The sequence below is a fragment of the Lissotriton helveticus genome, chromosome 1_1 (genome assembly GCF_964261635.1).
Source record: "Lissotriton helveticus chromosome 1_1, aLisHel1.1, whole genome shotgun sequence".
NCBI lineage: Eukaryota > Metazoa > Chordata > Amphibia > Caudata > Salamandridae > Lissotriton > Lissotriton helveticus.
The window spans coordinates 1,604,525,660-1,604,550,181 of record NC_136057.1 but is presented as its reverse complement, the minus strand read 5'-3'; the positions used below and the strand labels follow the sequence as shown (position 1 = coordinate 1,604,550,181).

Genomic DNA, 24,522 nt, shown 5'->3' with positions numbered 1-24,522 from the left:
CAACCCCTAAATCTGCCTCCCACGCCGCCCAGGACGGAGACACCGGTGGCGCCGAGCCGCATCTCATCGCTGTATATAAAAGCATTATCAATCGCCGTCCCGCGCCGCACGATAGCAGGATATTCAAAGTATGGGACACCTGGGGCGCCTCAGGGAACTGTGGCCACGTCGCTCTCGCCATGTCCCGCAGGCCTCCATAGTGAAGGTATTGGCCCCCAGTAAGACTGAAGGCCTCGATAGCTCTCTCCAGGGTCACAAAGGACTCGTCCGGATATAAGTCTGCCAATGTGTCGCAGCCGCCCTCACGCCATTCCCGAAACGACATGTGCTCTTCCATTAGTGTGACCGGTGCCAATATCCATATTGGCAGCTCCCTATGAAAAGGGGCCCGTCTCAGCACTCTTTCCACCACTCGCTGCCAGATCCCCGCAGTATGCCGAACAATATACGGCAGGTTGCCATCCGCTCCTCTGCCACGCATCAGAGCCAATTGCAACGCCTTCTCATCTGTGCTACCAGCCAGGAGTCGCAATTCCCAATTTTCTGCGCCCGCGAACCAGCGCGCAGCCGGTATAAGATGGGCCGCGTAATAGTAGAAATCAAAGCGTGGGGCCTCCAAGCCCCCCTCCTCCCAGCGTCTGACCATCGTACGTAGCGCAACTCTGCTGCGTCTGCCTGCTCAAAGCAGGGAGGTAAGCATCGTATTAAGCTTGTTGAAAATTCGAGGAGGAAGAGGACAGAGGGTATTCTGTAGGATATACAAAATTCTAGGCAGCATCTCCATCTTTGAGACGGCCAAACGTCCCATGAGAGAGAGTGGAAGCGTATTTCAAAAGGATACAGATTGTTGTAGGGAACTAAGCACACGGTCGGCGTTTCGGGCCAGCAATTGTTCATCAGATACAGCCACCTGAATACCCTAATAGCGGAAGGCCTCCATCTCCCACCGCAGCCCCAGGGGCGTGAAACCCACATGAGGGTCTTCACCGCATCCCGCAAGGGGAAAGATCTGGGATTTCTCAGGATTAAGACGCAGCCCAGAAGCAGCACCAAAGCGTTCCAAGTGGCGTAACAGGATCGGTAGCGACTCCCGCGGGGAGGTCAGGTAGAACAACGCATCATCCGCATAAAGCGAAACCAGGTGTACCACATCCCCCACTCGTATTCCCCAGGGTACCATCTCCGCACGGAGTGTCACTGCAAGGGGCTCAATCGCCAGAGCGAACAGGAGCGGTGACAGTGGCCACCCCTGACGGGTGCCCCTGCCCAACCGCCACTCCTCCGAGCGGGCCGCTCCGAGCCTGACCCTGGCTGTAGGCGCACTGTAAAGGATACGAATCCAAGTGCAGAAAAGGGGCCCCACCCCCGCCAACCGAAGCACCTCCAATAGGTACCCCCAGCTAACTGTGTCGAAGGCCTTAGCCAGGTCTATCGAGACCAGGACCTGAGGATCCCCCCTATCGCGCACCTCATGTAGAACGTGGTTCAAGCGCCGGAGATTCATGGCGGTGCTGCGGCCCGGAATGAACCCGCACTGATCATGATGAACCAAGCGCGTCATATGTGGAGCCAGCCGGGTGGCCAAGATCTTAGTAAGAATTTTGGCGTCGGTATTGATTAAAGTGATCGGCCGGTAGGCCGCAGGATCACAGTCATCCCCACCCGGTTTCAGGAGCATGCAGACCTCACCCTGCTGCATGGTGGTCGGGAGCGCGGCTCGCTCCATCGCTTCATGGTAAACCTGCAAGAGATGGGGCGCGAGGGTATCAGCAAACACCTGGTAAAACTCTGGGGGAAAACCGTCTCCACCCGGCGACTTAGCCTTCGGCAGGGCGGCCACCGCTACCTTGACCTCATGAAGCGTCACTGGAGTATCCATGTCCTCAGCATCCTCTTTAGAGAGGGTCTGAAGGGGCAAATCCCGGAGGTATGGCTGATAGGACGCCTCTGTCACCAGGGGGTCAGCAGTATAGACCTTCTGCAGATGTGTGCGGAGCACCGCAAGAAGGTCCCGTTCCGAGTGTACTAGGACCCCAGCGGGATTTCTCAACGCAACAATCCGCGCAGGAGCCGATTCCCTTCGGAGAATCCAGGCCAGCAATCGGCCCGACTTGTCCCCCTCACGGTGAAGGCGTTGGCGATATCGACCAAGAGTGAATCTATCTAGCCGGTCTAGAATATCATGGACGCCTTCTCAGGCTGTCCGCTCAGAGTCCATGTTCGGCCCATCCGGGTCCGGTAAGGACTGGTAGTGGCTGAGACGCTCCTCAGCACTCGCGAGGTCATGGAGCAGCTGTTTACGGACTCCATATGTCAGACCCATACAAGCGCCCCGCACGATTGCCTTAAGGGCATCCCATTTGGTCGCAAAAGAGATATCACCCACTTCCCAGTTCAGGTCCAGATAAGTACGCAGGGACGTCTCCACATGGTCCCGTCCCACCGGATCCTGCAGAAGATCCCCTGGCATCCGCCAGGTCCTTGGGCGGGAGGATCGGTCCACCCACTGTACCGTGCACGTCACGGGCGAGTGGGTCGGATAAGAACCGGGCCTGATGTGTGACCGATAAAACAAGGGATGCGCCAATGTTGGCCGCAAGGACCCTGTCGAGCCTGCTATGTGTGTTATGTGTGGGGGTATAGCAAGTGTAAAGCTTCAGTCCCGGATTGCCGAGGCGCCAGACATCTACAGAACCCAGATTATCCATCACCTCCCGGAGTCGAGTCGTCATCCGAGGTTTTGTACCCGCCCGGGGGGGATGCCTGTCCAGCAGTGGATCCAGTACACAATTAAAATCTCCAAACCAGAGGAGGGGGGCATCTAGGTCCGTCGCTATAAGCTCCTGTAGGCCGGTAAAGAAACTCGGGTCATCTATGTTAGGTGCATAAGAGTTCACCAGCAGGAAGTCCCTCCCATCCAGTTTCACACGTATAAGAACATATCTGCCCTCAACATCAGCCTCAACATACTGGACTGCTAGGGGAACCCCCGGAGCCACCCATATCAGGACCCCCCTAGCATAGGTAGAGAATGAGGAATGGAACACCTGACCCCTCCACTTCCTTGCCAATTTAAGAGCACCCTCTTCATTCATATGCGTTTCCTGTAGGCACGCCACTGATACTCCATGCCGACGAAGGAAGGATAGCACCCTATGCCGCTTGGAGCATGTACCCAGGCCACGCACGTTCCAAGTTAAAAATTTGAATCCCATAAGCGTTGGTCCTGCCCATCCGGGCACCCAAGTTTAACCTCTGCAAACAGCCTCCTAGGGGCGCAAACAGTAGTACACACTATGCCAAAAACAAATATCCCCCACAACTCCCCCCAACCCCACATTACCCGCAACCACCCAACCCCTGAAACAGTCCCCCCCCCTCCCCCACCCACGAGCAGGAATGACTCAACAGGAAAACACACCATCCCGGTCATCCCACGCCAGCGCCATCCAAAAACAATAGGACTCAACACCCCATCAGGACCAGTCCCCCCCCCCCCACCCGCGAGCAAGAGGACAGCAACAACCAAGAACGCTACTCTGCCCTTCCCCTGCCAGTGCCAGGACGTGCACAGCCACCCCATACACCACACGCACCCCACACTCACACACAACCAACCAAAACCACCCACCCTCCCCCCCAACTCCCCGAGGACCCAATGTTCCAGGACAGTCTCTGGAAATGTTCATGAAAGTCAGTTCCAATGCTGGGCGACGGTACGCCATAAACTCTTGGACCTCGCACCACATCGCCTCGGCCAACATGGTATCCATCCTCTGTTCAGCCCACCAACCAGGGTTCCCAGCGCCAGGTAGAGACAGCATTGGGTAGGCAAAAACCAGGAGGGGCGACTCACCCAACCTCCCAGGGCAACAACATTTTAACAGTACCTCATATCAGAGTTCACTCAGGCCGTGTTTCGGAGAGGGCAGTTTCCGGTATCACCGGGGGAGCAGAGTGTACATCCGGCAAAGTTTCCTGCAAGGTATCTGGGACCAGGATCTCACCAGGTGCAGGGGCCTCAGGTGACTCCGGAGCGACCCCGGAGCGGCCCCCGCCGTCGATGGCCCCACGTGGAGCACCCCATCCTCTCCTACGGTAATCCGGGGCTCGGGAGAACCCCGGGATCCAGATCTGCGTCTCCCTCTGCCCCACCGGCGCCTCGGGGGCCGGGTCCCCCAGGTCTCGCGGGGGCCGCCTCGCTCACCAGGTGGTAGGTCGTCTCCCCGTATCTCGAGCCACTCCCACACCTCCGCCGGGGACTCGAAGAAGTGAGCGCATCCTTGGGAGAGCACCTTGAGTTTGGCCGGGTAAAGGAGCATGTATTGTAGCTTCATGTCCCGAAGTTTCTGCTTGACTCCCAGGTAGGACTTCCGTTGCTCCTGCACCTGTTGAGTATAGTCAGGGTAGATGGAAACACGACTATTTTCAATGGTGATGGACTCCATTTCTCTCGCGGCCCGTAGAATACAATCACGATCCTTATAATTTAGGATCTTTGCAATGATGGCTCTAGGTGACTCGCCTGGGCGTGGAGGGGGAACCAGGGCCCTGTGTGCCCTCTCAATGACAAAGACACTGGACAGTCCGGTCGGGCATAGCTGGGTACGGATCCACGTCTCCAAGAAGCGTTCAGCGTTTCCCGCCTCAAGGCGCTCCGGCACGCCTAGGACCCTGATGTTGCGCCGACGGGCCCTGCCTTCCGCATCTTTCGCTCTTCTCTCCAGTGCACGGGTAGTGGACGTCAGGTGCGCGACCGATTTCTGCAGGGAGGCCACTTCAGTTTGCAATTGTGCGATGTTGCCCTCCGCGTCTGAGACCTTGTCCGCCACCTTACGGAGGTCCGTCCGGAGGAGGTTCACATCGATCGACACAGTCTCGATCTGCCTCTCCAAGGCAGAATGGGATCCCTGGATTGCCTTCAGGATCTCTGCTTGGGAAGGTTCATGCGGGTCATCGCCCCCATCGTCCGGTCCCGTCTGCCGCGTGATCCTCTGTGATGGCAGTCTTGGGGTGGTATACTGCACGATGGTGTTGGGTTGGGAGGATTTCGCAGTCATATCCTTGCGGGTCGTCATCCTGGGGGCAGACCGGGAGCCCCCTCGAGGCGCCTCAGCTAGGACTCGCCCGGTCCCACCGGGTAGGCACAGATCCCAACAGCAGAGTGAAGGCGGGAGGACCGGGGGAAAGGACAATTCAGCAGGGCGCACCAGGCAAATCCGGCCCAAGCGACGACCCCCACCACTAGCAAAGGGAGAGCGTGGCAACCAGTGGGCAAGATGTACTCACCGAGCTGGGCGGGAGGACCTCCAATAATCAGATCAAAAGCAGCTTACCGCCAACCAGTGCACCTCGGGCGAGCCCCCTCCAGTTCCAGGTGCAACAGTGTGATTTTCAAGCCTCTAGGGCAAGCACAGTCCGAGTTCCGCTGCCACACGGGGGGGGGCGCTCCGGCAGTCGGGGAAAATAGCACGTAGTTTATGGGGGGGCCCCAAGTCGCCCGTGTCCCCCAGGAGTCGACACCGCAGGACGCCACTAGGTACAGCGCCAGTGCAAGTTCCACGTGGAATGGTCTCCGTAGCACTCCGCAGTAAGGACGGAGGCCGCAATCCCCACAGCTGCAGGGAAACCACAGGGGACAGTCCGCGCAGGCCACACCGGCTCCCAGTGCAGAGGCGGGCCTTAATGCCAATAGGTCCGGCGGGCCAGCGTCCAGCTCACGGCGATTTCACCACCTCAGTCCCCCAGGAGTCGTGTAGAGCCCCAGGCACCAGGGGAAACACTCACCCTGGGCTGCTCTCCGCAGCCGGGAGCTCCGGTGTAGGATAGGGTCGGTGGGGGGAGGGGCCAGCACCTCAACCCCCTGCACAGGTCAGCGGGAGCCACCGGACCCCAGCTCAGCCCTCCACTGGCCTCTCAGGACGTCCACTACAGGTCTCCGATCATCGGGAGGTCCGCCGTGTACGCGAGCACCTCCCCAGCCGGGATACTTCTTCAGCAAGCGGGCCGCACGCACCGCTACTCTCCCGCGCAGGCCCCTTCCGCGGTCTCGCGTAGAGACAGGCGGAGCCCTCCGAGCGCCGCGGTGTTGTCCGGCGGCTGTAACGGGGCACCGGAGGCTCTCCTGGCGACATGGTGGTCCCAGACGGGACGAGAAAGGATCCGGACCGTCAGCACCCCTTTGGAGGGTCCAGCAAGGATCTTTTTGGCAGGATATAAAGGGTCCTCGGACGGAGCTGGTGAAGCTCACGTCCTGTCGGCCATGCTGCTTGGCCACGCCCCCCAGTTCAGTATCTTTACTTCGCACTATCAAAGTAGGGCATAAAAAGTACAAAATATAAAAACACAGCTGCAGTAAGCCTTAACATTTAAAAGCAAATGTACAACATACAATGCTAAAAACAATTCAGTTAAAAATCCCTGCTCCAATATCCTAATACAATTTGAAATAAAATGCTTTCCCTAATTCGAATCGCACCCCATATGTAGTGAGCAATACTAAGGCATGAAAAGGGATCCATCAGTGAACATGCAAGTCGTAAAGCAGTATTGCAATCTGTAATGGTATGTGGAAGAAAAGTCAGTTTCAGATAGTATTTCCATACGCTATTGTAAAAACTTCAAAGTAAAATAAAGTGCAGAGTGCTCTGCTTTGAAATACCATCACATAGACATGGGACCATTTCCATGGGCTCCTGCTTCAAAGTAGGGAAGGCAACAAGATAATGTACTATACCCAGACGCAGCCTATTTACGACGAATCAATGTTTGTTAATGGTCACCAAGGACAAATGCGGTTGGAAGCCCTCCTGAGGAGTACTCAACATATAAGAGGCAACAGTAGGTTTCTTGAACTTAGCTGGGGATTGATTCTTTAGACCTAGCAACTAGGAAAGTGGCCTTAACCTTTCTCTTGCAGAAATCAAGCATATTATGTGGGTGTTGGAGCAAAGAAAGGCAAAATTGTGATTTAGAGGCTTCTTAACGTAGGAAAGCCAGGGAATGTTAAGGTCATGGTCTAGTGATAGGCTGTCTCAACGTTTGCCCAAATTGAGTGCCAGAGTAAAACCGGATCAAGTGAAAGTCGGTCCTCCAAGTGAGTTAGTCCAATCGCTTTGTGAACAATAATGGATGGTACGGGCCAGAGTACACAACAGATGCCTAACAAAGATATTATCCTCAACCTGAAGAGGGTGACAGAGCGTATAGCCCCACAGACCTCCACCATACGTGGCAGCGGACAATGCTCTTGACTTGTAGATGTTGATCATTTCCTTAACAGGGAGGCTACCTTGTTTATGGGATAACCTAAAAACTCCTTCACAAACAACTCATTTTCAATCGAGCATTTAGTGTGTTTTGAGACCATGAGCCATTGTTTGAAAAAAGAATGCCCAAATAACAAAATGTATTAACCTTCACAATTCGAGTAGCCCTGGTATAAAAAGGTCCTGCATTTTTGGAGGTTTGCTTCCACATAACTTCTTAAATGTTTTAGGGTTATTAATCTTTAGTTTTCTGGCTTCCCTAAATTTAGTGACTGTGTCCATCAGTCTCTGCAAGCCAATGGGGGTCCTCGACATCAACACAGCGTTGTTGGCATACAACAACACAGAAACCGGACGTCTGGCAACAATAGGTGTGTCGGCCTGTAGAGCCTGAAGGGCATCATCAGCCGCATTAATAAATAGGGGAAATAAAAATACGACCAGGACTCAACCCATTCTAATTTCCCTCTTGATTTTAAAAGATGAGGAACATTTCGCATTGGGGCCGTAGTAGACTTTATCAGTCAAATTCTCATACAACCGGGACAAAAAGAGGACTATATTCTCATGGGCCCCAAGTCAGAGCAATGTATGCCAAACAATTGAGTGGTCAACCACCTCAAAGCCATTACTGATCTCAGCAAAACACAGAGAGAACCTAACTTGGCCTTAGTATATTTACTGATGAACAAATCTAAGTCCACACACTGCTTCACTGTCCCCAACTCCCTGCTAAATCCATACTAGATCTCCGAAAGAATGGAAATATCTGTTGCCTACTGTTCTAATTTCTGTAGGAAGACCCTGCCCAACAACTTTGCTGAAGAATCCAGGAGGGAGATGGGGCGGTAACAATGACAAGTTTATTTCAATTAATTAAAACCATAAATGTACACATCACAAAACTATTGTATTGTAATTGCATTTGTATAGCGCTTGCTACCCGTGACATAAAAGAGAAACATGGGACCGTAGCACTTCCGGTCAGATCTATCCCTCTTCTTAAAAATGAGCTCTATGATGGATTCGGCCCAACTAGAAAGGATTGTGAACTCCGCAGCAGCTTTAGACACTCTTTTCAGAATGGGGCCCCATCATTTGTCCATATCTCTAAAGACATCTAAAAGGATACCATCAGGGCCAGGTAACTTAGTCCCAGCACTATGTTCTAGGCCAAGAATAACCTCATCCAGGGTAACATTGAGGTACCTGCAGCAAAATTGGTTACCACTGTTACCTACGTTCGGAAAGACATCCCTCTTAAGGGTGTCACAAATTCTTGAGAAATGGTCAACTGGTGCTTGTAAGGGAGATAATGAGTTGAATTCTGGAACTGTATCATTTCATTGAAAAGGAGTGTTGACCAGGCTCCAAAACAGGGCAACGTCATTGGTCTCCGCTACCTGGGTCAAGTTTGACCAAGCTTCTTCCCTAAGCATCTTTTTCTTGGAGGCTAGCACTGATCTATAGGGTTTCCTTAATTGTTTGATGATAAGGTCATCCCTAGGGAAACTATGCAGGGCAATCCGTAGAAGCTTAGATGCTTGGGTACACAAGTGGTCAAACAAACCATGTCTCCTTATATTGCTTGGTCTCGAAAGTCATATGAGTAGAACATTAAGGGACATGGCGATTTTTTACAAAAGCGTACAGCAGCCCACCATGGTCCACCTCGGTACCCAGGCAATCGTTAAACTCAGCTGCATTCATGATTAACAGCTTCTGTAATTTGCAGAGTGGGTCATCCCCTGCCCATTTGATACGAACACCGCTGGGCCTAATTGGAATAGCATTAGCTACACAAGTGTTTACCATGGGGGTTCCTGCTTGAAAAAACATGCATAATACTAATGAATTATGGTCACTCACCGCAGGTGAGATTACTCTAAAATTAAGAACAAGGTCACTAGTAACAGAGGTATTAGGATATTGTCAATTGTAGTTTCGGCTCCTCCACCAATGAAAAAAGGGGGTCTGTTCATTGCCTTTTAAATGATCTCTCTCTAGTAATAAAAGATAATATTTAAAAAGGAAAGAATATAGAGATTTCCCAAAGGCATTGTGTGGAAGTGTGTGAGTCCTGCACCCACTGAATCGGTTATGCCACACACACGGAGCGCTTGTAAAGAGCATTTTGTGTGTTGAAGTCACCGGCCCAAAGGATTTAACTCTTAGAAGGAATTAGATGCAAAATGAGACCAAACCTGCATCGAGGGCACAGAAGACATCACTCCGGGAAGAATCAAACACATTATTATATATGAACTGATAGTAAAGAGAAACAGTAGCAGGCCTTCTGATGATGACAGGTAACAAGTTAGAGATTGAAACCTGCGAGACAGGGGAGGAGCTACGCTAGTAACCAAGATGGCCACTTAGGCTCCCGGCTCCGCCAACCTCCGTCCCCCGCCAGATGATCCTGCTATGAATCCTGAATTTGCACCCTGCCTCCGGGCGTGTGAACTGCTGTGCTGTACTTTGGAGCGATCCCGGGACTTTTACCAGCTTGGTGGACGGAGTTATGTCGAGTTTCAGTTTGGGGCCTACACCAGCTTGTGAGCCGGGGACTCGAGTACTGGCCCAGCAGGGTTCCAGTTGAATAACATCGGCCGTGGGTGATCGACAGGGTCCGGTCCTTGGATGTGGAGAAGTTTCTAAGCCCGATTTTGACGGCGGTTGTAGCTCGGGCCTAAAAATTGACGGAGGGTTGACGAGGCACGATTGTGGCTGTGGGTGGAGGTCCGTGACCCGGAGACCCGGTTTGCCGCCGCCGGTGTTCGCTGAGTCGTGGTCTTCGCTTGCGGTAGCGGAGCGTGGATTGTGGCCTTGGTACGCCCTGAGTCTCCCTCCGTGACAGTCCGTCCCAATTTTGCCGGTTCCCCCGGGGAAGTCTGGTGCCTCTGGGGGACACTATTATGGTCGACTCGGAACGAAATGTGGTGGGACGGACTGAGTCTGAACCGTCGATGCGGACTGTACTGGCAGCTATCGGGGCACTACATTCCCATGTGGAGTCCATTGTCCAGAAAATGATAGCGGTCACATACGGACATGGGCATGAGGGACCGGACCCTGATCCGGTGCAATATCCTTATCGGCCTATACCACCCACGGAGGTCCTTGTAACGGCAGTGGGCCCTGTGCCACAAGGGGTGACGGAGCTTCATGGCAGTGTGATGGCCGACGACCGTGTACTCGGTGCTCTCTACGGATTGTCAAGCCCACCATCATTGCCTACTGTGTGTGGATTAATTGGTGCTTCCTTTCCGGATACTCTTGGTGGGAACTGTCTACGTGATGAAACAGCGTTTTTCCCCTCTCCGACACCTTCATTACGATCGCAGAGACAACGACGTAGGGAGCTCATGGCGGTGAGGGACATCGTCGATGTCGATGGAGTTCCCAGTGATTTTAAAACTTTGCCTCGCCTCAGAAGGAACTTTACTGAACTGTTTCGGCATTTTGACTATCCTGCAGAGGCGACAGTCCGTCCGGAAGGGGCTTGCACGACTGATCGGAAGGGTCAAGGATGAGACTGATTGTTGGGGCTTGGCACCATGGACTTGCTGAAGTGGGATTCGCTACCATTGTATTTACGGGAGGTCGGGTGGTGTTTACTGTTTCCCCTGTTTCGTTTTATATCGCTCTAATAGAGTTGTGGGATTCTTGGTTCTGGCGAGGGGGAGGGGGAACCAGGGGCCCATACGGAGGTGGTCTCCTCCACTTTTTCAACTTTTAGTACCTAGTTAGATGGGGAGACAGGCACACTGCTAGTTGGGGACAGGCGCAAGCCATATGCAGGGGTGCAGGGTGGGGAGAGGGGTGTTCGTCTTGTTAGTGTTTGTAGTTTTTATGTTTGAAATCCTTTTGAATCCTGATATAGGTGGTCTTATTGAGGCGCGAATTTGTGTTTTGGGTGGATGGGCTCTGGCGGGGGTATTATTAGCATAAATTAGCCAACTGTTGCTTCATCCGTTATTGTATTCGGGATGCGGCTGTAGTCTCGTAACCTTTTTACTGCTGCGCCCCCCCTCCCTTCTACTCTGGACTGCTGCTCAATGTTTATCCTGTTTCCAGGGGAGGTGGGGTTGGTGGTTGGCATTTGTTTGATTATCCTGAATGTCGTGCGGCCGCATACCCAATGTAGCTTGTGAGTAGGCTTTATTGATAGTTCTCCATCCATTATGCCCTGTATGTATATTGCTCATCCTTTCATTCCGCGATGTAAGTCACCTGTTATTGGTTTTTCTTTGTTTTTTCAATAAAAAGATGTTTAAAAAAAAAACAACCTGTGAGACACCTTTGGTCCGACCTTCCAGGGACGATGTGGTTGCTGTAAAAATGGAGGAAAATCCTGATACATGGGTATGGTCGACACGCCAAGTCTCCCGGAGACAAATTACATCTGAGATTGAAGTAATGTTGTACCAGTCCAAGGATGTTAGTTTATTTTTAGCTCAAAGATGTTCCATGAAGTAAAGTGACAAATCCCTTTATAGCCGAGGTGTGCTAATTTTGGGGATAAAGCAAGGGTACTAAATAGACTAAATTGAACATACATGACTGGCAAAGGAGAATTAGTAGGACAGGAATAGAGAGTACATCTCAGGGGTGGCTTCTTTGTTTGGGTGGAGGAGTGTGGCACCACTGAAATGCCTCCAGAGACTAAAAATAAAATGGTAACAAAGTTAATTCATTACCATTTTATTTTTCATCACCCCTTCCCGAATAGAGCGTCAGGACGGGGGTTGGGCGGCTTCTAACTGACAGCAGCAGAAAGCGCATGGCCCTTACAATTTAAAGTGTGCATGTCTTTTTGACCTGCTGTCTTGCGATGGCCTGTCCCACATGCACACTTTAAACCTCACTCACACAGCTGTCTTAAGACAGCTGGATTAGAGAAAGCAAAAGCCTCTAACACTCTTCTGTGCGCTGATAGAGGCCACTCACACCAATCCTGGAGACACTCCCGGAGACACTTCCTAGTCAGAGATTCGTTACCCAATTTATTCTGTTTTATCTGTGAACCCGGTGGCAGTGGGTTCTAGGCTAGCTGTGTGTGCGTTGCTGTTGGTGGCTGGCTCTGGCTGCACAAACTTTATTTTAAAATTGTACCTTTGCCTCATTTTACCTTGCGTTGTCTTGCCTGGCTCCCGCTCCCCTAGCCCCGGTCCGACACGGCTGAGTGCCGATTGATCGGAGGGCTGACGGGGTTGTCGGTCGCCATCTTGGGAGCCTTCTCCCAGGTCAGTGCTCTAGTCTCCTGCGCCTCTGACCTTCTTAAGCTCCCCCTCATGCGCACGCGCAGCGGATGCTGTGAACCCGGTGGCAGTGGGTTCTAGGTTAGCTGTGTGTGCTTTGCTGTTGGCGGCTGGCTCTGGCTGCACAAACTTTATTTTAAAATTGTACATTTGCCTCATTTTACTTTGTGTTGTCTTGCCTGGCTCCCGCTCCCCTAGCCCCGGTCCGACACGGCTGAGTGCCGATTGATCGGAGGGCTGACGGGGTTGTCGGTCGCCATCTTGGGAGCCTTCTCCCAGGTCAGCGCTCTAGTCTCCTGCGCCTCTGACCTTCTTAAGCCCCCCCTCATGTGCACGCGCAGCGGATGCTGTGAACCCGGTGGCAGTGGGTTCTAGGCTAGCTGTGTGTGCGTTGCTGTTGGCGGCTGGCTCTGGCTGCACAAACTTTATTTTAAAATTGTACCTTTGCCTCATTTTACCTTGTGTTGTCTTGCCTGGCTCCCGCTCCCCTAGCCCCGGTCCGACACGGCTGAGTGCCGATTGATCGGAGGGCTGACAGGGTTGTTGGTCGCCATCTTGGGAGCCTTCTCCCAGGTCAGCGCTCTAGTCTCCTGTGCCTCTGACCTTCTTAAGCCCCCCCTCATGCGCACTCGCAGCGGACGCGCGCAGCGGGCGCGCCGGAGGCACGCCGGCGGCGCGCCAAAGGCAAGCCCGTCTGCGCCCGTCTGCGCCCGTCCGCGGCCGGCCGGGGCTAGGGGCACCTCACTATGCCTGTTCTCTTTCTTACTCTGCTGCACAACTTTGCTCTTATCAGGCTTCCTGGCCACTTCAGCCAGCCTCTCTCACACGGGTCATTGACCTTGGCTTGGCTCGAGGTAGGCCCTCATGTTCTCTTCCTGCCTCCATGCCTTCTCTCTCCCCCTTCTCCCCCGCCCCTCCCCAACGTCCTTCCTCCTCCAACCCTACACCTACTATTTCGGCTTTCCTTTTGAACACCAGGTCGGCGGTCAAGCATCAGCTTGAACTGTTTAATTTCTTGGATTCCTATAAACCAGATCTCTTGTTCCTGACGGAAACATGGTTCCGCACGGATTCGTTACCTAACGTACTAGTAGCTCTTCCTCCCCCCTACTTCGTCCTCCGTGCTGATCGGCCAGAGGGGAAGACGGGGGGCGGGGTCGGCCTGATTGTCCAAGCCGGTTTCCACTTTCAGGTGCTCCCTTCCCCTCCCATATCAGCGGTCGACTACCTAGTCGTGCGTTCCGCTTCCTTTCAGATCCCTATCACTTGTGTGTTAATTTAGCGCCCAGCCCATGTTTTATCCCCGCCATCCAGGACCTACTTGCCACACTGGTAGTTAACAATGCATCTGTTCTGGTTCTAGGGGACTTTTGGCCCAATGACCCTGCGGAAGACGCCATGTCTAGAGACTTTACCCAGCTCCTTCTTAGTCTCAATTTTGTTTCGCAGGTTCATATCCCCACTCACTCCCGAGGCCACATTCTGGACCAAATTTGGACCCTCAATATCCCAGTCACTGCCCCTACTGTAGCACCTTGCGCGTGGTCCGACCATTTCCTGATTTCCTTCTTCCTGGACCTCATTCTTGTAAAAAACCCCTCTTTCCCCAAAAACACCTGGGCCAGGAACTGGAGCAGAGCAGATATCCCTTCCCTCTGCGCCTCCTTGTCAGCCGCCCGTCCTGACTTAGCAGGTCTCACTTTATCCTCTCAAATAGCCACCCTTGACAGCTGGCTCTCGAGGGCCTGTGACCAAGTGGCCCCCATGAAGCGCGTCACAGTCAGACGGGCCCATGATGCCAACAAGTGGTTTACCCCTGGCCTTAAAGCAAAAAATATGAAGTGCTTGCCTACTGTCCCACTCTCAAACTCCGTTATATTTCCACCCTTAATGAATATAAAAGAGATATCCTCCTCGCCAAGACTGGATACTTCTCGGGGAGTATTCTCGCAGCCGAGAGTCAGCCAAGAGAAATCTTCGCTACAGTCCACGAGCTGGCTTCCTCTGATAGGACATCTTCTAAAACCCCCCCTCCCAGCTTCTCTGCGACTCCCTCAATGATTTTTTCATTGAGAAAGTTGCACTTATTAAGGCCAACATACCCCCCTTCCCCTACCTTTTGTGATCCCCAGCCGTCACCAAACATGTCCGGCCTGACCCACATACCACCGTTGACCAAAGAAACCCTTTTCCCCCTGCTAGCCCGCGTCAAGTCTGGATACCCCGCCGACCCCTGCCCGGCTTACGTTTTACGTAAGATCTTCTCAGACTGCTATCTGCCCCCTCACCCTTTTGAATGACTCCCTTAGACTGAGCACTGTCCCCGCCCCCTTTAAAGCGGCTACCATTATTCCCATCCTAAAAAAGCCTGGTGCCGATCCCTCTTCCCCTTCAAACTATCGTCCTATTTCCCTCCTTCCCTTCCTGGGCAAGGTCCTTGAGTCTTACATCACCAAGGTGCTTAGTTCCTTCGTGGAAGACAGTGGCTACCTCGCACCGTGCCAGGCGGGTTTCCGCCCCCGGCATTCCACCGAGAAGGAGGTCACCTCTGTCATAGATGAACTCAGGGAGGGGCTGGATTCCAACACCCCTCAGGCTCTCATTCTTTTAGACCTGTCCGCCGCCTTTGACACGGTCAATCATTCTATTCTTCTCTCCCGTGTCAAGGCTGCGGGCATAGGGGGCCCGGTGTTGGCCTGGCTTAACTCCTTTTTGAGTGACACCCAGGCCATCCACCTTGCCGAATTTTCTGCTTCTCCGTGCAAGGTGCAGTGCGGTGTTCCTCAAGGATCGTCCCTTTCCCCCTTATTGTTTAACCTGTACATCTTCCCCCTTATTTCTGCACTACAGGAGATGGAGGTCACGGTGTATAACTATGCCGATGACCTCCAGCTCATTTTCAACCTTTCCCACTCCCCAGCTAGTGTTCACAATTTTCAATTTGTCATGTTGTTCATCCGGGACTGGATGAACTGCAATCATCTTAAACTAAACCCGGACAAGACAGAACTAGTTCTTACCGGCGGCAGTCGCAGTCCCTGGTCATCCACTTTCTGGTCTCCCTCCCTGGGCCCCCCCCGTCACCGTCGTCCTCTGTCAAAACACTTGGGATCACATTAAACCAACACCTTACACTGCACTCCCAGATTAGTTCCGTAGTTTCCTCCTGTTTTTTTACCCTCCGCACTATCCGGAAAATCTCCCGGTTTTTTTCTTTTCCTGCTTTAAAATTGATTCTAATGGTGAGGGTTTTATCGCGGTTAGACTACGGGAATATCGTGTACAACGGTGTTCCCGCCTATGCCCTTCGACGCCTCCAGCTAGTGCAAAATCAGGCTGCCCGCCTGATTTATGGGCTACCCAAATTCCGTCACACTACTCCCCTACTCAAATCACTACACTGGTTACCCGTTAAAGAACGGGCTCTCTTTAAGCTGGGCTGCACGACTTTTCAGGCTCGGGCGGGGACCGCCCCCGCTTTCATTTCTTCCGCTATTAAGGCCTATTGTCCCAGCAGATACGCTCCTCTACCAAGCTTCTTCTCTCTGTACCCCGCTTCAAGAAAAGCAGGTCGGGAGGCATGACATTTTCTGTCCTCGCCCCCACCTTCTGGAACGCACTCCCGCCGGTTATCAGATCTGCTGCTTCTTATATGGAGTTTCGAAGGGCCCTTAAAACGATCCTTTTCCTGCAAGCTTTTCCATCTTAGTCCTTTGCACCCCGCCCCTGGCTTTCAGCATCCCCCAGCGCCAAGAAACCGCTTGGTAGACGTGCGCTTTATAAATTCTTTTATATTCAAATTCAAATTCAAATTAGCACAATTATCCCTCGTGCTCCAAATGGTATAAACTTTTGGTTTTCAAGCCTCTAAGATGCCCTATGGCACATCTACATGTTGGATCCTATCAGGACCTTTGAATAGGTCCTTTTTCCAGGAACCTCACGGCCCAGTTCTCAAGTTCCTCCATTGATTTTTAACTGTTATTTATATGATATAAACCATTCGGTTTCAAGCTTTTCAGACGCCCGATGGCACATCCATATGTTGGATCCTACCAGGACAATTAAATAAGTGCTTGTCTTCCTGTTACCAGGAGCCTCACGGCCCAATGCTGAAGTTTCTCCACCAATCTCACAGCAGTGGTTTTTTGGTTGCTCCTTATTTGTCTTGATGAAAACCCCTACCTAAGGAAACATTGGCCTGAGATCTTTAACTATATCCACCTGTGCTGCAAATATTGTCCACGTCTAGATAAATTTAAAGCACATGGTGTATCTTATAACTGTGGATGATAGATATGCAAAGACGTTCTAGCCAGGCGTCTACTTCATTATTTGTATATATTGTATATTGGCACTCAAATTCCAGCCTTTTCCTCATCTTCTCATGAGCACTCTCCCAAGCACCTTCTTTTTCAATCTCTATTGAGCAACTTTATTGAAAAGAGTATGTACAAATTTACTTGATATCCAAATTCAATATAAAATTGTGGATTTATTTGCATTTCAAGTGTATGTTATTAATTCTTGGGTACTATGAAAAATATTTCCGTTGGGACCAATTGTGTTTTGTATCAATACTTACCCAGGTCCTACGACTTACTGGAATTCCCCAGTTCTTTGTAATGCTCATGCTGGTGACAGCAGCGCCAGGATTGGCTTGGGAATGTGGAGCCTGCCTTCGTCGAGGAGAGAAGACCTTTGAGGAGGACGTCGTGCTCCCAGGTAAGTGCTTTTTAAATGTAAATATTATTAAAAAAATGAAATGTTCCACCTGTATCACCACCCTCAGGACAAGCCTGCCGACACTGGTACAACTATAAACTCTATATCAGGCGTGAGGGGCAAGAAATTTGAGGAATCGTTTCAGCCGGACAAATGGGTAAGGTAGATTAGTCAAAGGTATAAAGTCAATCAATCTCCTGTAGATGACTCAAAACCTAGAACCTATTAGATAAAGAAATTTAAGATGGACAGTCAATAGTAGAAAACTGGTTGGGTAATGGATCATCAAACACTTGTGGGGCTTGGTGCAGATGGCGGTAAAAATTACCCAAGGGAAGAAGTGTAATACTACCACAATTTAATCATATGTCTGCTTTTGTTGGCAAAGATAGTGCACCTGAGAGCATGTTGTTAAAATAAATATTTTAACCTTACCCATGTCGCTTATTTACTCCTGTTGTGGACTGGTATGAAAGTATAATGAAAGAGTGTTCTCCCTTCCAACCATTCCTGAGTTGGTCCTAAGTCACATGTTCTAGGTTGTCTAATCATTGGTTACTTTGCTATAGGACGAAGAGCTAATGTGACACTGATGCTAGCTGGTTGGGGTTTTCTAGGTACTGAGGGGAGTTTCTGGTACACCACAATTCACTGATGTCCTAGGACTCTGTGCACAGTTCTGTGTAGGAGCAGGATCCTTGCAACATGGTTAACCTAATGTAGTGGTCTTATTGTGAGACTCTCGAGTAGTGCTTATATCAGTCCACAACCCCCTCACTATTGTTTCCAGTTGACAGTGGTGACGGATAAACCTACCTATAGTTACATAGGTCTTTTCAAACTTGATATTTCAAAACGATTACTATTGAATTACTACCCAGTCGTGCTTCATTATATTGCATTGTACTTGTCTTTCTCTGTGTCGGTAGGGCTGCGGTTGACATCCCAGTACACAGTCGCTTGGCTGTGCGCAATCATTGGCAGGATTTCAGCGTCTCTTTGGAAGGCATGGCAGTTGTTTTTGTTGTGGCTGCTGACTCAGCGTACCCGGTTGAGCAGTTTTACTCATTGGTCACGTTTCCTGCCGTTGATGGTAATACTAATGTGTTTCACACTTACACTCTGATTGCCATGCCTGCAGATTACGCTCCCTATAGGACACAGGAAGTTCTGATTTCTGCTTGGCAGCATAACGTTTGGATTAATGGCGCCCTCCCACACATTATAACAGCGGTCAGAATGGACCGGTGTCAATTGCAGGCGCTTCTTGGCCTGTTTTAGCTGGTTATACCATGCACCCTAATGCGGGGCGTTGTACAGCTGCTGAATTGAGGCCCCTTTATGCCTCCGCAGTGTCAGTGATAAGGGGTCTGGTTCATTATTTTCCCTGCAACTTCCCTGGTGGGGCCCCGGGTGGTGCAGCGCATCCAGTTGGACCGAACGGGCTGAAGCTTAGTCCCGTTATGGTTAATGCGGTTATGGGCAAGCGTCCCCCGGATAAGGATGAGATGCCTTTCTGGCTTGCCGAGAAATTTGACCAACTGGAGGCAGTATTTCCTAGTACCACTCCTGTGGAGAAACACATGATCCTTACAAGAAGTTTGCAGAAAGACTTTGTGCCGGGCGTAAATGACCGTACCACATGGGGTATGATTTTTGCGGCAGTCTATACTAGGTGCTTTGGCACCCCGTCCATGGCTGTCCTGCCCTCCGTCATTAAATGCATTTAGGATGAACACGGACCGGAGACGGCTGCAGAGTTGGGAATGCGACTCGTGGGAGCGTTTGACATGGTTCGCGATCTCGTCCTTGCTAATGTTAAGGGAGATGCGGTAAGTTTCCAAGTGTCTAATGCTTTGCGCATTGTTTCCAAAGCCGAAAAACTCCGTCAGTTACCGAAAATTATTACGGAGGCTTATAAGACCATTGGCTGTAATAGTTAGGGTGTTAAGCCTTTTGCTAAGAAACAAGCACAGCAGCAAACTCAGTTGCTGTCTTCTGATAAAGATGATCGCCAGAAAGTTCCGAAACAAAATTGGAGTAAGAATAAAAACAGGGGAAACAGCAACAGAAACAGGGGTCCCGTCCTACTTCAGCTACACCTGCCTCTACTGAGCGTACATATGAGTTGCGCGACCGCACCACGATTAAGTTACCTGAAAGATTTCAGGTTCCTGAACAACGTTCTCCTCGCTCTTTGCAGGAAACATCAGTCTCACCCACCGGTGGAGGAGGCGGCAGCAGAGGACAAGGTGCCCAACAGAGCAGTGAGCAGCCTCGCAAGGCTGACGGAAAAGGCAAGCAGGACGACTCACCACGTCAAAGACCGCAGTTTCAAAAGAAAAAAGTTGCTGCTGTAACAGCGAGATATGCCGCAGCTTCGGAATCTGGCATGGATGCTGACACTGTTGGACAGCGCGGCGGAGATTACCATAGTGCGAGAGGCCCTGCGTCCACTACTGAAGGTGACAGCGACTGATAAATTTGTCGTAGTTGAGACAGCTGACGCCAGAATGGCTCCCCCTGAAAGACTTTTTGAAATTGACCTTTTAATTGAAGGGGATATACAGCGTACAATATAAGGTTTTTTTGGGGAACATCTAACTACTACTTGTGACATTTTGATGGTGGAGGTCGACTGGCCCCCTCCTTTTGTCTTAGCTGCTCCGCCAGGGGAGGAGGTAATCCTCCCTAGTTTCACACACACAGTCCCAAAGGAGCAGGCTCTGCATTTTGCAGAAGATTGGGCTAAGGCGCTTGCGCCGGCTTTGTATCGTACTCATTGTGGCTGGGATAAATTTTCCCCCAGACATGAGATTCCCTTATGGTCTATGCCACAGCCTCCACCCCAATACCCCATGCGACGTGAAGCGAAAGCTCTCGTAGCGGAAATCCTTGAGCAATTGGAATATCACGGTGTAATTGAAACGCGTGTCTCCGATGAATAACTGTGACCAAGCCGGATGGCTCGTACCGTTTGGTGTTGGATTACCGCCACCTGAACTCACATTGTCGTACGTGTGCGATGCAGATGACTCACAGTTCTGCTTTTGTGCTTTTGTGCGTAAAAGGTTTAAGACCACCCTTGACATATCTATCTTTTTTTTTGCCCCAATCTGTCCTCTATTAGTAGTCAATGGACAGCTTTTACCAGTGGTGGCAAACAACACCAATTTCGTCGTTTGGCTATGGGCTATAAGAACAGTCCAGGCGTCTTTGCCGCCCGCATTGTCTCTCTTTTGGAGGGACTCGACGCAGATGCATGTTCGTATGTGGATGATATCTATCTCACAGACAACAAATTATGGCCGCATCTGTGCCGTGTTGACTGCATAATTTGCCGTTTTGCGGACTTTGGCTATAAGTTCAACTTTGCAAAAAGTCACATTGCAGAGTACACAGTGTTGTTCTTGGGCTACGAGCTCAACAATGAAGGTAGAGGTTTAGCTCCTCACTTCCTGGAGAAATGCGCACCTTTGCGCGCTCCCACAACACTGAAAAAACTGCAATCTTTACTGGGCTTTTTGAATTTCGGTTGTACCTATATTCCCGAATATGCCCAGCGTATCAAGCCTCTTTACGCTTTGTTACAACCAACTTTCTCCAAATCATACTGGCTGCCTGAACATTCAAAACACACAAGATGATGGACGGAATGTTGCACAATGGCAAAACATTCACCCCCAGTCACAGATCTGGGTTTAATCCATCGTTATTTTGCTCACCAAGCCACCCCAGTTCAGACATGGCCATATGCAAATCAGTCTTGACCCTGTGCCTCATGGGAACAGTCCAGCCCAAACTGCCAAGCCATGTCTTCCCTGGACTGGAATCAAGCATCCTAGGACCGGTTTCTGGCTATCAGCCGTCTTCAGCCAGGATAGCTTGACTCCAGTGGCCTAGTGAGCAAGGGACCCACGTCTGGGCATACCCTTCTCACATAGAGTAAACAGCAAAACACACAAGATGATGGACGGAATGTTGCACAATGGCAAAACATTCACCCCAGTCACAGATCAGGGTTTAATCCATCGTTATTTTGCTCACCAAGCCACCCCAGTTCAGACAGACCAAGAGTTGATCGTCCACCCGGAAATCTTTAGTACGGTAAAGGAAGAAGCACAGCGCATGTTCTGGGTCCAGACGGTGGACTGTTCTTATAGCCCATAGCCAAACGACGAAATTGATGTTGTTTGCCACCACTGGTAAAAGCTGTTCATTGACTACTAATAGAGGACAGATTGGGGGCAAAAAAACGAGTACGCAGATCCCAGTGTTACTACTCTTATTGTAAGTGACTCTTACTACTGTGTTCAATCATACAATGACAGTCTACCCTTTTGGACTCAAAATGATTATCGTGACTCCAAAGGTCGCACAATAAAACATACAATGGTCTGGGTTCAAGTGGCTGAGCTCCCACTCGTGTTTGTATTTCATACTCTGGGTCATCAGCGTGTCGGAGTTCACACTGTTGGCAATTGTCTTGCGGATGAAGCTACTAAGACAGCAGTTGCAGCATACTCAGTAGCAGCAGTTACACGTTCCAAAAGTAAGATTGATGATGACATCCTGGCAGCTATTGCTGCAACAGAAAAGGGAGGTAATTACCCTAAAGGTTTCCCTTCTAAATACTCTTATCATTTAAGTCCTGATAAAGTTCCTTATGTGAGAATTAACGATGTTGGTGACATGTTAATCCCCAACGTGGACCGCAGGCAGCCTTTAATTACAGCAGCCCACGCTGGGATGGCCTCATCGCATGCAGGCCTGTCAGCTACTGTATCTCTTCTCCAGCAACGTTATTGGTGGCAGGGTTTGTACAAACAGATGCATGATTATGTCATTCAATGTCGCATTTGTCTGCAAATTAAACCTTCTACTGCTGCACGCCCGCCCCAAACACAGTTGTACATATCTAATAAACCGCTTGCGTGTGTTTATTTAGACCATTGCGGTCCTTTCTCATCTGATACGGCGTATAAGTACATCTTAGTTGCAGTTGATTCGTGCACACGCTTTATGTGGTTGTGGCCACAACGCAGTGCTGATTCCAGAACTGTCGTAAGGGATTTGCGTGTCTTTGTGGCACTTTTTGCATGTGGTACCTTCCATTCGTAAAAGGGTCCAGCGTTTGCTTCTAAGGCATACAAGGATTCCATGAGTTCTTTTGGGGTCCAGGTCAAATTTTCGTCTCCATATCGGCCTGAGGGCAATAGTGTTGTGGAGCGGATGAACCGTGACTTAAAGCAATCCTTGACAGCTAAGGTATTAGGTATCAAATCAAATCAAACACATTTATAGAGCGCGCCTCTCACCCACAAGGGTCTCAAGGCGCTGGGAAGGGGGGGGGGGGTGCTGCTACTGCTCGAAGAGCCAGGTCTTGAGTTGCTTCCTGAAGGAGAGATGGTCCTGGGTCAGTCGGAGGTGGGTGGGGAGGGAGTTCCACGTCTTGGCGGCCAGGTAGGAGAAGGATCTTCCTCCGGTGGTGGTTCTGCGAATCCGTGGGATGGTGGCGAGGGCGAGGCTGGTGGATCGGAGTTGTCGGGTGGGTGTGTAGAACGTGAGGCGGCTGTTGAGGTATATGGGGCCCATGTCGTGGAGAGCCTTGTGAGCGTGGGTGAGGAGCCTGTATGTGATCCTTTTGCTGACGGGGAGTCAGTGTAGATCGCTCAGGTGGGCAGAGATGTGGCTGTGTCGGGGGATGTCCAGGATGGGTCGTGCCGAAGCGTTCTGTATGCGCTGGAGTCTTTTCGTAGTTTGGCTGTGGTTCCAGCGTAGAGGGCGTTCCCATAGTCCAGTCGGCTGGTGACGAGGGCCTGGGTGACCGTCTTTCTGGTTTTGGTGGGGATCCACCGGAAGATCTTTCGGAGCATGCGCAGGGTGTTGAAACATGATGACGAGATGGCGTTGACTTGCTTGGTCATCATGAGGGAGGAGTCCAGGATGAAACCCAGGTTGCGTGCGTGGTCTGTGGGCTTGGGGGCGGTGCCCAGAGCAGGGGGCCACCAGGTGTCGTCCCAGGCGGAGGGGGATGGTCCGAGGATGAGGACTTCCGTCTTGTCTGAGTTCAGTTTCAGGCGGCTGAGCTTCATCCATTCCGCGACGTCTTTCATTCTGTCCTGGAGGCTGGTTCTGGCGGTGGTGGGGTCATAGGTGAGGGAGAGGATCAGCTGTGTGTCGTCAGCGTAGGAAATGATGTTTAGGTTGTGTTGGCGTGCGATGGCTGCGAGGGGGCTCATGTAGACGTTGAAGAGGGTGGGGCTGAGCGATGAGCCTTGAGGTACGTCGCAGATGATCTTGATGGCCGCTGAGCGAAATGGAGGTAGGCGGACTCGCTGAGATCTGTCGGAGAGGAAGGAGGTGATCCATTCCAGGGCCATTCCTTGGATCCCGGCGTGGTGGAGGCGGTTTGTTAGGGTGCGGTGGCAGACTGTGTCGAATGAGGCCGATAGGTTGAGGAGGATGAGGGCAGTAGTTTCCCCGTTGTCGAGCAGGGACCTGATGTCGTCGGTGGCTGCGATGAGGGCGGTCTCGGTGCTGTGGTTTGCTCGGAATCCGGACTGTGATGGGTCGAGGGAGCCGTTTGCCTTGAGGAAGGCGGTTAGCTGCTTGTTGACGGTCTTCTCGATGACTTTAGCGGGGAAAGGGAGGAGCGAGATGGGGTGGAAGTTCTTGAGGTCCGTGGGGTCAGCGGTGGGTTTCTTTAGGAGGGCGCTGACCTCCGCATGCTTCCAGCTCTCCGGAAAGGTGGCAGATGTGAAGGAGTTGTTGATGATGTTCCGGAGTTGGGGTGCGATGATGGAGTCGGCTTTGTTAAAGATGTGGTGTGGACAGGGGTCGGCTGGGGAGCCGGAGTGGATGGTGTTCATCACGTGGGTTGTGTCTTCAGTGCTGACGGGGGTCCAGACACAGAGGGTGGTGTTGGGGGGCGTTGGTTCGGTGGTTGGGTGCGTGGTCTGGGCGCCGAAGCTGTTGTGTATGTCGGTGATCTTGCGGTGCAAAGAACGAGGCGAGTGCGTCGCAGAGGTCTTGCGAGGGCGTGATGTCGTTTTTGCTGGTGCTGGGGTTGGAGAGCTCTTTAACGATGCTGAAGAATTCCTTGCTGTTGTGGGTGTTGTTGTCTAGTCGTTCTCTGAATGCTTTCCTTTTGGTGGTGCGGATCAGCTGGTGGTATTTGCTGATGGCGTTCTTAAGGGCTGTCATGTTTTCTGTAGACTGGTCATGGCGCCAGGCTTTCTCAAGGGTACAGCAGGATTTCTTGGAGT

General features: G+C 51.4%; 1 long non-coding RNA gene across 4 annotated transcripts in view; it reads left to right on the top strand.

Moving 5' to 3' along the window:
* LOC144773665 (uncharacterized) overlaps positions 1-24,522 on the top strand; it is a 137,797-nt gene that overhangs the window by 96,345 nt on the left and 16,930 nt on the right. For all 4 annotated transcript variants that reach the window (XR_013600047.1, XR_013600046.1, XR_013600048.1 and 1 more), the window contains one exon: positions 17,119-17,254. This is a non-coding gene — a long non-coding RNA (uncharacterized LOC144773665). The remainder of the gene's footprint in view (positions 1-17,118; positions 17,255-24,522) is intronic.